General features: G+C 39.3%; 1 protein-coding gene across 7 annotated transcripts in view; it reads right to left on the minus strand.

Moving 5' to 3' along the window:
• Positions 1-12,150, minus strand: part of OTUD7A (OTU deubiquitinase 7A) — a 122,473-nt gene that overhangs the window by 81,235 nt on the left and 29,088 nt on the right. For all 7 annotated transcript variants that reach the window (XM_027704421.1, XM_027704423.1, XM_027704418.1 and 4 more), the window contains one exon: positions 5,651-5,723. The gene's annotated coding sequence lies outside the window, so the exon portion shown is untranslated. The remainder of the gene's footprint in view (positions 1-5,650; positions 5,724-12,150) is intronic.

Below are 12,150 nucleotides of genomic sequence, written 5' to 3' on the forward strand. Positions count from 1 at the left end.
CTGATTCCTTTCCAACAGCACCATTTCATTCCCAACACACATCCCAGTCCCATGCACAGAGCACTGGAAGCAAAGGGTGCATCAGCAACGCCGGGGGTGCAAACAAAGGGACCCGTGGCTGTTGTGCTGCTCTGGTGCCCTCATGTCCTGCTGGACACTCACAAAACTCAATTAACACTTCTAGGAACAGCACAAACATGGAAAAACCACCCAAAGTATCACTGGCCATCAGAGTGTCCCTCTGTCTCTCTGCAGGTCCATTAAAAACAGCTGTTTTAATTGCAGAAGTCAAAAACCAGCCAGGACAGAGCACTCTCTAGACAGAAAAAAGGTGAAGTAAAACAATGAATACATAAGGGATGGCAGAGAAGAGTCTCTCCTGGTTTCTCTACCTCCTGTTAACACTGTCCCTGGATCTTTGCATGCACCCACTGGATAATAAATAAGAGGGGAGGAGAATGAGAGGAAGTATATTGGTCTCATCCTAATTGGGTGAAATTCATCCAACAGCACAAGCCACGGACAAGGAGACACAAAACATGTCTTTCAATGCAAAAGCCAGGTACCTGTGCTTGTAAATTGGGGATTGAAATGAAACTGTAACTGCCAACACAAGCAATGAATTTGACCTCAATATTCAATTCTACATTCAGCTGTTTGGTGAGTCTGTCAAAGTGATCCATATATAATGAAAGAAAAACAAATGACACGAGTCAAACTGAAACAATCACAAGAAAATTTTTCTGGAAAGAACATGAAACATTTGCAGTCAGTTCCTATAAAGGTAATTAATACTCTCAAAACTCAATCTGTGTCTTGTTTATGGCATAACCAAAATGTGACAATCTCTCACTAATGACTCATGAAGGTTTTGGTGTAGTAATATCTTGGCATGATTAAACTCTAATAAGCACTGCATGTTAAGGCATTTGTTAATCAATATATTGATTAAATTACTGTTTAAGCTCAGATTTAAAATTTTATCTTTGAAAATCAAAGCAGACACTTCCAGTCATGCAGATGATGGCTACACGTGTTTTTTTATTACGTAGAGCGAGATTTCCAACTTCAAAATGCAAACAAGAACCTCTGTGAACAATTTTATTCTGATTGGTTCCATCACAGAAGGCTGTAATGGGACAGTACAGGCACAGTGGAAATGCCCACTTGGAGGTTTTGTCAGGATTAGGGACTAAGGTGTTTTTTGTGAGAGCTGTTGAACACTGACAGAAGCACTGAGGTATTGGAAAGCTGTCTGTACATTCCCTTTAGCTCTCAGCACCACATGTCACTTTGAGGCAGCAATTTTTTTGTCCAAAGCTCCAGTTTAAGACGTGATAAACCTCTCAATTATGTTTTACATCTGTAGTAACATCATAAAGAAAACACAGTAAATGTCTGACTGATCAAAACCTACAGACATCTTTTTATAATGGAAAATTCTCTTTTTAATTAAAGACCATACACACGACACATACTTCTTTATCAAAAAAAGCAAAGGCACTTTTCCAGTGCCTAAATCTAAACTCTCACGTTTATCCATGATCTACATTCACCTTCTGAAATAAAACAGCTACAATCCCAATCGAAGAGGAATCCACCTTTTGAGGCCTTTTAGGTTTCAGCATCCTCTTTGAGTCAGTGCTGAGTAGTTTTCCTGGGAAAGTGGTACAAAGCACATAGGTGGAGATGGGGGATAACATCCATTGTTCATTCGGGGGCAACAAAAGTGAATTAACTGAAACATCTTCCTTCTCTTCAATAGCCAAGGAACATTTTACCAAGAGTAAGAAAGACTAAATTATTTCACTGCCTAGTTACACATCATTAAATTAATCTGACTCTTCTGTGCTGTCAGAACTGCAGCCAGCTGCTCCCATCAAGTCTCTGTAAACAGGACTGAGAAATAAATACAAGATCATAAAACTTGTTTTTATCTCCCCAATATTGTGAACACCTACACTTCATTGAACAAACTCATTTTTAAATGCTATCAAATAAGTAGCTCTTTTTCCCTAGCCATTGAAAGCTCAGAATTCTTAATTTATTGAGTCCTAAGGGGCTTTTTTAAAGTTAAAAATGGTATGGATCTAAACTGAACTCAAGAAGCTGATCTTCACTACATATCTATCTGTGCACTTGCATTAAAACATCTCAGAAATTAGGAACCAGAGGAACTCCAATACTGAGAAAATACTTTGGAAAAAACGGTTACATTTTCTACTCACAGTGCCTATCCTGACAAACTCATACCACTTCTGTTTAACTTCATGAAGAAAATGTTTTTTGTTTTGGCTTTTAAATAAAAAGTTATCTGATTTAATCTATCAGCTCAACAAATGCTCATTTTGTTGCCTTACTTTCATTAAAGGAATAAGTTTCAGGGAATAAAAATTATGTCACATTTACACACATGCAAAAGTCCCAAGACATGTAATTCAAATCTTAATTATTTTTCCTATATAAACCAGTCACAGGATTTGCAAAGAAAAGAAATTTTCCCCCTTTCATAGTCAGAATAGTGAAGCAAAATCCACATTAAAAGATCAAATAAAGGTTATCTGTAAGCTAAAATACAAATCTCCTAAAGAATATTTAGTGTGGTATGCCCAGCTTTTTGTTAACATTTGAATTCACTGTTTTCATACAAACTCTCAAGAATTGTGCTGTACCCTAAATCACAGACATTAAATTTCAATTCTAACAATTTTTTCTCTCACACATTGCCATCATTACTAACATAAAACACTGAAGTAAAAATTTCTTTGTGGATAATACAAAGCCAACAAGTGCATTGGTGTAGGTTTCAAAATAATTATCACTTGGCTTAACAGTTGAAAAAGTTATTTTTTAAGTCATGTTTTCATTTATTTTATCTTGAATTTGGCAGAGCTTAAACCCATACAAATATACTTCCATGATTAGTTTTACTGTTTAGACTGTTCACATAAAGGCAAACAGCTTGTCATGAGCATGACAGTGTGTTTGAGATCTTTTGGAATACACAGGAAGAAATCCTAATTTCATTGAGGCCAGAGAAAGCTGTCCAGGAGCTTCACTTATTAAACATCCTCTGCATATTGTGAGCTCTCTAACTAAGCAAATGCACCCAAATCTCGGGGGAAGATAATCAATACATCTCAACAGTAACTGACTTTTACCTGTGGATTCTCTTTTTTTTTGTGTGGTTCAAAAACTTTCATATTAAAATGTGTTTCAGTTTAAAAAATATATATAAAAATATATGTCTATATATGCATGTGCATATATATATATATATATATAAAAATCTGCCTTGCTTGTTCATTATCATTTCCCACGAGCCTCTCAGACTTTGGTACAAGACAGATCTTGAACTACTACTACTAATCACTAGTTCTTTTCATTAATCAAAGTTTCTAATCACAACTCTTCTATCATACTCCATTACAGGCATACAAAGTTATTCCTTTTACTAATCTCAAAGTGTGTCCTTCATTCATTCCTTCTGTCATTCCTAGGCAGAAGATGAACGACTTCTTAATTTCTGATGATTTCTAACTTATCTTCCATAAATTTCCGATAAAAAGCTATTTTTAAATTTTATACACATGCAAACCCCCCCCAGCAGTAACTGCTCAAAGCTACACTGGGAACTGTCCCTGAAAGTCAGGAGCAAAGCAGTTCCCAAGGCCTGCAGACACTTCAGGGGTGGCTGCATTAGGAAAACCTCTGGCTAGAGAGCTGTACAAACTTCAGCAGTGGAGTGGAGTGCACTGCTGCAAACAGAGGTATCCTCTTCCAAAAGAACACAAAAGCAAGCAATTCAAGTTACTCTTTTACATCTCCACCAACCACTTCGTTTGCTGACTTCACAGGAAGAACACAGGCACAGTTTCACCCTCCAAAACATCTTTACAACACTTCATCGACTTCACAGGGACAGCTTCACCTTCACAAATAATAAAAGCAATTAAAATTGCTTGAACAAGCAAGGCAGATTTTTATATATATATATATATATGCACATGCATATATAGACATATATTTTTATATATATTTTTTAAACTGAAACACATTTTAATATGAAAGTTTTTGAACCACAAAAAAAAAAAAAAAAGAGAATCCACAGGTAAAAGTCAGTTACTGTTGAGATGTATTGATTATCTTCCCCCGAGATTTGGGTGCATTTGCTTAGTTAGAGAGCTCACAATATGCAGAGGATGTTTATGAACTATAAAACACACCTCTAGATACAAAACCTGACAGGCTCCGAAGCCCACTACAGAAGAGTAGTACTAGGTCATATTCCAAAGTACCTGATCAGCTGTGACAGGACCTCTCTGGTCACTACTGGATGACAAAATATAACCCAAAAGTAGAGCACACACTGTGTACAGATGCCTAAAGGCTCACAGTGTGAAGTGCACTCTCCTGTTCATTTTAGCTTCACCTCATGAGACCTATTTTCCTCTAAATCCTATTTCACCCAATAAAGCCATTTTCCAGTTGCCACTCTCCTGATAATGCAAAAAGAAAAAAAAAAAAAAAGATTGACTTGGAGGTTAGTGAGAGGCTTCCTGTAAAAACTGAGAACCTGCCCCTGTTTTATGCCATCATGGAACCATTGTTCCTGTCAGAACCGAGGGCTGAGGGAGGAGGAAGGTGGGCTGTGGTCAGCCCTGTCCCCATGGTGTGGCTGAGCCGTGGCAGGTTCAGTGGCTGCACTCAGAGAGACTCAGTGTGACCTTCTGTGCTGCTCCCCCACAGCTGCCCAGGGGTCAGGGGTGGGTGGGAAAGGAATGGGCAGCAAAGACACCACAACCTGCAAAGTCTGAGCTGTGCTGAGTGATTATCTTGCATCGTGAAATGCCAGCAGAGCAAGCCTGACCTCTGGACAAGAGAAGGAGATTAAGGAAAAAGAAAAATGACTAAGGGAAATTCTCCCTCTGATTTAATGAGGTATGTGGGGGAGAAAATATTGTGAACCGCAGGCAATAACTCCCCTATCACTCCAAATAAATATCTACAGCTCAGATGTCAATGAAGGTTTTCCAAAAAAACAATTACTCAAAACCTCTTGTTAGAGGAAGACCAGCAAGAATGAAACCATCTTTCTTGTTTTTCAGAGATGCTCTAAGTGGAAAACATGATGATTATATGATGAGCTGTCACTCGGCTACAACCCACTCAGTTCTATTACTGCTTGCTACAGCTACTTCAACATTCAGCCAGCTCAGTTACCTTTTATATTCATCACATGCAGGAACTCTCAAATGCCCCTTATGACACAGGGCAATCATTGCCCTCAGAGTCCAAACTGATTTGATCTCTTTTTGCTTTATTGCAATTTAGGACTGAACTGTGAAAGAGAGTAGGAACCCTGTTTCCATATCCTTTGGATTCCTGCACCACACACATTTTTCTCTGTCCTTCCTTTTGCTTTCTAGAAGACTGAGGTTACAGGGTACAGTGCACCATTTGCATATCAAAAGCAGCAGCACTTTACATAAAAATGAAAAGCAGGCACTTTTCTGGTTTCTGTGACTAAGAGCTCAAGATTTCCTTCCTCTGAATCTGTAACTGCAAAGTCAGGTGTTACTCAGTTCACCAAGACTGGTTCAGATAAATATCTTAAAAGTGAAGAAGTTCCCCCACTACCCAGTGTTACCTGATACATATTTGCCAGAGACATTTTCTTTCCAGACACTCTTCTGGAGCAGTTAAAGACCTCACTGTCTTACCTGAAAGAACATAAGACAAACATGCAGTCAAGTTCAAAGATCACAAAGAAACAATTCTTATGTATCTCGAGTTATATTCTCATTGTCTGAGAATGCTGAATGGCACTACCTTGGGGTATTTCAATGTCTTTTTTCAGCTGGCCACCACAGTCTCAGATGTGTCAGATTTTGTTATTAAAATAACAGGATGACTTTCTGCTCTACTTTACACAATCTAACAAAAGGACATACATACAGAACCCTGTCCAGGTTACTGTAACTTCATGCTGAGGTCGGAGCCTTGCCCTCAGTTCTTACATGGAGGTGCCTTTTCTGCAGCAGAATGCCCAAGCCTGGTGCTAAGGTACACACAAGCTGTTAGTGCAGGAGAGGGAGCACACCAGGAGCTCTGAGCTAACTTGTGACCTTGGCCAAGCCCCAAGAGGCTCAGCCTTCACACCATAATACTGCACCCACTGTGCTCATCAGGAGGCAGAAGGGATTCAAGCACAAGCACCTGCTGGAGTTCAACATGCCCCAAGTGTACCAACCCACCCTTTACACCCCTGAGGCATCAGATCAACCACCATAAACCTAAAACCACCACCCAACTTCCAGAAAGCAGACAGGCAAATGAATACATAAATACAAAGATATTTATAGTTCTGTTTCTGAGAAAGACCCTTCCTGCCCCTTAGTAGGGGTCTGTAACCCAGTGCTTGGCGTGCCAGGGGTGAGGCTAAAGGTACAGGCTGTTGTACCCCTGGGAGGCACAATATCTGCCCATCCCTACATTGCTCCCCTACCCTTTTTGCTGGTGGTCACAGCCATCAGGGAGGTAAGTGCAAAAAGGCTTTAGAAGGGGTAACAGAGGGATGCAACCATGTCCCTTCTCCCCCATAACATGACTGTGATATGTGACATCAATTTTAATGACTTCCCTGCCTAGTAATGTACCTGGCCACCCACACACCCAGACAGAGCAGAGAGGTGGGAACAGCAGAATGAATGACTCAGAAACACCAGCTGTTTACCACAGTGTCTCACTGCTCCAACAGCAGTGGGTAGTGTTTGAGCTGTCCTTGACCTGCCAAATCCCTCTTCAACTACTTCCCACCATTGGAAATGCTGATGTGTTTCCAAGTCCTACCATGAATGCATTACCAATTGCATTAGGAAGATCTGTCTGCTTCAGATGGTTTAAAAGAAAAATAGGTAGCAGACAATTCTTATGCTCAGGAGAATCATGGAATACTGGCAGTACAGAGGATTACACACTCCTTTGACCTGTGCCAGCCAATCAAGGTGGTTTATCATTCATGACTGATTTCCCTATAGGTCTTCAATGAGAGTCAGATCATTTGAAGAAATTGCACTGGATCAGAAACAGGAATCAGTTTTTAAAATCAGGCTGTCTCAACAAACTTCCTTCCATTTTCCATCTATTTTTTACTTACTAAAGCACACAATGCAATAGCAAGCTCATGAAACACAACACAAATATGTTTATGAGTGCATTGCTATTTGCATAGGAATCTTCATGTTAATCCACTTCCCTTTTCAAATAAATTTTCCCAGATTCTCAAACACATTTCTGTACCAATGCTCTGTGCCTTGCACAAAGCTAGCAGTCATTCCACCACCATGTTAGAACAGAAGAATGGCTGCACAGAAGACACTGTTGCCATCATTCTCTGTAAGCCTTTTAGGATTGCCACTCCTCTGAAATACTGTGTCCTTTTATTGCCCTTTGAGTGGCCAAAGGGAGAACCTCCTCGAACTGAAAGTTGGCCTTGGCTGCTGAAGTCTTATATCTTATGGTGAATAAATTGTTTTCTCTTTAATGGCTGCCAAAGCAGACACTGAATTTGTTAAGTATTTGGAGAAAACGGCACCCGTCTTCCTACAAGGATTTGTTTTTATGGGTTCTAGACCTGTGCTGATTCTTCTAAGACACTGAAAAGCCAATCCTACACACGAAGGTGTTCAAGAACCTGGGTTCCCCAGGGGCTGACTGGACTTGTTTGGTTGGAAACAAGTGTGAGAAAAGCAGCCACGTTTCAGTACATGTAGTCCTGCTCTCTGGCAGTCCACACCAAACTGGACTGAAGGAAAAGGATCTTTCTATTAAACTTCATAAACTGGTAAGAGATGAAAGGCACACAGAACATAAGTAAATACTGACATCTGACCAGTGTGATCTAAGGATAACCACTGACAGGTTCACAGGGATAATCACATTCAAACCAAGGCTGACTGGATACCCCTGTGAGCATTTTTCACTGCTCTATTTCTTATGTGGAACATGGAGAAGAAACTTAAAATTCGCAATGTCAACAGCACACACACTTTGGGGGGGGGGGAAATAAAATCACAATTCAGCTGTCGAAACTATCTTTTATGTCCAGCACCATCTTCAGCCCAATCCTGCCTTTCTGCCTGCCTGATGTATTCAGAGGTTGTTGCTGGAGTCATTTCCTCTTGCCTGTCCTATTTAACGAATGTAATTCAAGAGAATAAAATCCACTATTTCTGCAATAGCAGGAAGGCACATAGTGAACTGTGGAATACCAAATCTACCAATTCACTTGATTCAGTGGATACAAATTTTACCCATAATACTTCTCTGTAACTGACTGACACCAAAACAGAACAAATAATTCAGTAATCACACCTGCACCCGGAACAGTCTGTCTTGTTCAGGACTGAGGTCATCCAGAGAGGGGAGTTTGCAGTGCAGCTGCTGCACTTTACATAAACACAGAGCTTCCATGGAAATTTGAGTGCTTGCTTCTCACCCCTCCTCCCTTTTTTTTTTTAAATATAATTTTCCTATATATTTTGGAAAACTGTAAATTTTGTGGGCAGCTGTGTTTTTTTCTAATTTGAGAATGAAATACATCTCAAAATTATTTCCTATTGTAAACACCAGAGCTGTCTGATGATTTTAGCATGATATTAACAGAAGGTTGTTAACTATTTTTATAGCATAAGAAACCATTTTTAACTGCCTAACCCTACTTTTTAAAAGCAGCCAAGACAGAGTTTTAAAGGAGAAATGCCCAGCAATCCAGATTAAGTGTGCCAAACTGATGTTTTATGCTTACACGGGCACAGACTTTCAGTGGCAGAATAACCCAGTGTGCACTCACTTCTCACAATGCTCAGTTAATCCAAAAATGACCCTCCTCCTCCACATCTGTCATTATGCTAAACAAATACCTCATCATAAGGGAATAGTTACTGTCATTTCTCATGTGCTAAATCTATATTCTCTTCACAACACTCCTAAGGGTTCACTTTTATTAAGAGCATTACTCAGTGTACACCTTCTCAGCACTTGCCAAAGCCACATTCTAAACATTTCTCAAACCAAGCTGGTAAAGTTTGAATGCACAGGATAACCCAAGTCCTGTTGACAGCTACCACCTAACAGAGACAGCCAAAAAATAGTGCAATACCAATACATGTTCAGTAAACCCCAAGATAACTTAATTATAATATCTATATGTTCATGTTTCATTGACCTACATCCAAACAGATTCAAGCTCTTATTTTGCAAATGGATCAGCATGGGTACATCTTTTTTTACCCATGTTCCTGAAACAAGCCACAAAAGATAAATATCAGATGTTTTGGTGTTGGCCAGTCTAGGTGTTCTAGCTGAGCCAAAGTCCCCCACTGAAGCCAGCTGGGAATCCCACTTCAACAATTATTCTTAGTGGGACCCATTCAAATTCTCATACAGGCTGGCAGAATAAGCAGGAAGTTTAAAAACAAAAAAAAGGAAATATACTTGCACATTTCAATGCATTAATATAATGCAGGACTTCCATTCTTCTTTATTCAAGTTCCTGTGTATATGTAAAAGAGGATGAAGAAGTGAAATTTTCCATTTCAACTACGGATTGTGCTAGAAACAGCATCAAAAGAGGAAAATGTGTCTCTGCCAGTCCAGCTGAATGTCATCTAGTCAACTGTTATAAAAGGTACTTACTGAAATGAGTGGCACAATCACCATTTCTTCAATTACAAAGAATCTTCTCTGAAGCTAAAAAAATGCAACATGGTTGTTTTGCACTATTACTGAGTGTGCTTGCATTACATCAGTGTTTGCATCAAAGCTGGTGGTGCAAAGAGGAGAGCAAAGCCAATTTGATGAACTGATGTAATCAAGCCCAGCATCTCTCTGGGGTTTTTTTGTTCCTATGGCCACAATGACATCAGCCCACTCTGCCTATTCAGTAGTGCAGGGCAATGACAGCTCTTCACCTCTGCTCACACACTTCTCTGTTCTTTTCCTCCTCTTTTATTGTGTCAGGATGTACAAGCAGGAGGACTCCACTTCCTTAAGTCCTATTTCAGTGGGACACAATACAACACTTGCCTCAAATTCCTCTCTCCTTGCTCTCAGTGTTTCCAGCTATGGCACACAACATCAAAACTTGACTTCAAGTGGGAAGAGGGGGAAAGAGAAATCCCAGGAATTTAACTGAGCACATCTAACCAGGGTAAAGTGGGTCAAGGATTTCCACACTGGAACCCACACTGTTCAAGGAACAGCTGTACTTCAGTGGAGCAGATATTTATCCATGCCCAGGCTGACCTGAGGGATTATGGAGCTGTTTGTCTGCCCAGCTGGTGCTGCAGCCCCACGACACCCACGCTGCAGTTCCACGAGGTCCCCCCAGCATCCTGGTCTGCTCCCACGGCCCCACATGGGCTTCAAAGGCTCTCACCAACCCAGGCAAGTAACTCTGCTTTTCTCTATCAGGTTCTCTGCCTGTAAAGCCAGAATAATTATCCTAATCTTAAAAAGAACTTACTGGAGAGAAGTTGATTCACTTTTGGTTGACATAATCCAGCCCTGGAATTCCCCATCTAATTCATTCCCTCATCTGAGACACAACATCTAGGCCAGAATACATTAAAGAAAACACATTTACACATGGGAAACATTGTAAAGCTTAGTGACAAATGTGATCTGTTACTGAGACTACCAGTACACACAGAGTACGTTTTGTGAGTTTTCCTGCTAAGAGATTCCTTGGGTCTGCTCTGCTGCACAGGACACAAACACACCTCTGCACAGTAGTTGGTATCAAAACTGTTCCAAAAGAAAAAAAAAAAACCCACCAGCAAAAATATCTATCATCAAACCAACCAACCTATCAACCAAACAACCCCCCCATGTCCACTTCTTTCTCAATGTCTTAAACTATTGCGAGAAATTAATAAAGAGAAAATAGCAGCACCTTAGATACTCACATTTCTAGATTGATTTTTTTAAGCTTGTCCACCATATTATATCTTTTGTAAGGTTTAAAGAAGGCAACATTACGGAGCACCTAGGCTACAATGAAAGTAACCTTGCCATAGACTGAAAAAATTAAATGTCATGCTAGATAGCTACACACATCAGATTATCACAGATTTCTTCTTACCCACTTGATATATTCTTCAGCTGAAGTCAGATAAATAATTTCCATATTTGCCATTATAAATGTAGACAATAACAAAAATACGATTCTCTGTAGCTGAATTACCTCCTTCAATCCCTAGGACTGATGATTTTTATTTGCCAACTGTCCTTCCCATTAGTAAAAAGTAGCACAATCCCCTCACATCTGCTATGATTTTTGAGCAGCTTACCAAGTAACATGCAAAGAAATGAACAAACATCTTCCTACCCAGAAGTCAAATGCACTGGAATAAAGATATTATAAATGTAAAAAACTACAAGTATGTTTTTATGGACAGAAAGAAAATGTCATGTACGTGTTGAAATGTATACAGGTATTACATGTTTATAGAATTTATATGTAATATATAGGTATATTACATGTATACTGCATCTATGTTATCTATAGATCTATGGCTATATTTATACAGATATAAATATACATACTCCTATCTCTAGACATTATAGATTTCTTAACTAAAATGACATGTGGGAGAAGTTGTCAATTTTAAACAGAAAACCCTTAACCCTTCTGTAAGCCATGCACTTAAAGCCTAAAGGATTTATTTAATATTCTTCTTACTTGCAGCTGACAGACATCTGACAACACAGAAATGTAACATTTCATTTAATTTCTCCATAGGCTTATTCCACTGAGCCCCAGATGTCTTAGCAAAAGAAAGAGAAAGATGTTCCACATTTTTGGGGTGGGGGATGGGAAATTTGTTTACAACAAATGTCCCTTGCTTTATTAATTTATACAAAGAAAAATAATGAGGCATTAATTTTTAAAAGCAAATTAAAAAATATAAGTGGTAAATTATTCTTGTTGATTACCTTGCTTGTCTCTTTTCTTTTTGTCTTCCCTTTTTTTTTTAATGCATGCTAAGGCACCATGTGTGGCAGAAACCAGATGGAAGTTTCTAGAGGACATTCCATGTCATCCTCCTAAACTTATCAACATATCAATTCTTTTCTCTCTGACAG

The sequence above is a fragment of the Neopelma chrysocephalum genome, unplaced genomic scaffold (assembly GCF_003984885.1).
Source record: "Neopelma chrysocephalum unplaced genomic scaffold, ASM398488v2 Primary Assembly neopelma1_274, whole genome shotgun sequence".
Taxonomy (NCBI): domain Eukaryota; kingdom Metazoa; phylum Chordata; class Aves; order Passeriformes; family Pipridae; genus Neopelma; species Neopelma chrysocephalum.